The sequence below is a fragment of the Colossoma macropomum genome, unplaced genomic scaffold, assembly GCF_904425465.1.
Source record: "Colossoma macropomum unplaced genomic scaffold, Colossoma_macropomum, whole genome shotgun sequence".
NCBI lineage: Eukaryota > Metazoa > Chordata > Actinopteri > Characiformes > Serrasalmidae > Colossoma > Colossoma macropomum.
Window position 1 is genome coordinate 26,041,100 of NW_023494791.1, and position 1,517 is coordinate 26,042,616.

A 1,517-nucleotide genomic window follows, 5' to 3' on the forward strand; every position below is an offset into this window, starting at 1 on the left:
CCTCCGTCCTCGGAATGCGCGCAGAGACCCGGAGGAGGGGAGCTTTATAGCGCGGGCGGAGACACAGCACAGGCCCTGTCCTCAGCCAGTAACTGAAGACCACAGTTAACGGCTATTCGCCAAAGAAGCTGCCAGCTAAAGTGAAGCAACCAATCAGCGTGCAGCGAGATGGGGCCCGGCGTCCAGACTAAAGCACTCCTACTGATACGACTCACTGCACTTTTAAAGACACGACGGCTTAAGACGTGACAACAAAGCGAAATTAGGCAGTTCTCAGACCCTGCACTACAGTGGCTGCGTCCCAAACCGCGCGCTTCTGCTCTAAATAGGATGCCAAAATAGTACTCCAAGAAGATTAGTGTGCCTGAAACTACAGTGCTCATCAAAACAGGATGTAAAAACTACACAAATACCATAATACACCTGGTCAAAATCCAAAATGTGCAAATACTTGATACTGTTCAATTCTAGGAGGCAGGAGGGACAGTTGGTCACCTTGATAATGACTGTAACTATTCATAATAACATAATATGTTACATTAATGCACTATCTATATGTTGGAATCTAGCCAAAACATTTTCACATAAATATATACGTACAATGTTTATTAGGGTTAAAATTTTAGAGGTTGTATGGGTAACCATCTGTGATATAGTGTGTTTAAAAAGTCTCACACTCAATTGAATGCTGTACTAAGTAAGTGGGAGAACTGTATAGAACTGTTGTAAATATGTACAGCACTGTGCAAATATCAGAGACCACCCTTCCTTTATTGAAGTTCCAGTCAAAATATTTAATAAGTACAACTCAAGGAGATAGTGGTTGACAGAAGTTCAAAAGAAAAAAAAAATATGACATGGTGCAGAGAAAATGGGACTTCCAGCAACTATGCAAGACCTGGTAGACCACCAGCACTGTTACCATCTGATAAAGAGTACTTAAACCTTTAAACTTTAAAAGATAAGGAAAAATCAATCTGAAAAAATCCACAGGTGTTTCTGTGCATCCTTCCACTGTGAGAAGACAACTCAACACTATGAGTCTGAAAGAATGGGTAGCTGTAAAGAAGCTTTTACTGAGAAAAGGAAACAGACATAAAAGTTTGCATATCAAACATAGAGGATGCTGGTGTTCTCAGAACAATGGACTGACCACGCCAAAGGTCCAGACCACAAGATCACTGAATGTGTCTGAGCATACTTAGATTGTGAGAAGCAAATGTAACCAACTTCTAGGACTGAACTTTGTAGGTGTGGAAAAACATCCAGATTCCTTCGAAAGTTGAAAGCAAGTCTCCCAGCAGGAAAGGAAGCTGTAAAAAAGGCAGAGAATGGACACACTAAATGCTGAAAATGTGATAAGTGATTTTATATGTAATTGTTAGGCCTCTTTGTATTTTTTTGTTTAATATATGTTTTATACTTTTTTCCTTACTGTGAAAAATGAAATACTTGTATTTAATGGACAATGCCTTGAAATAAAATAAATGAAGGGTGGTCTCTGACTTTTGCACAGT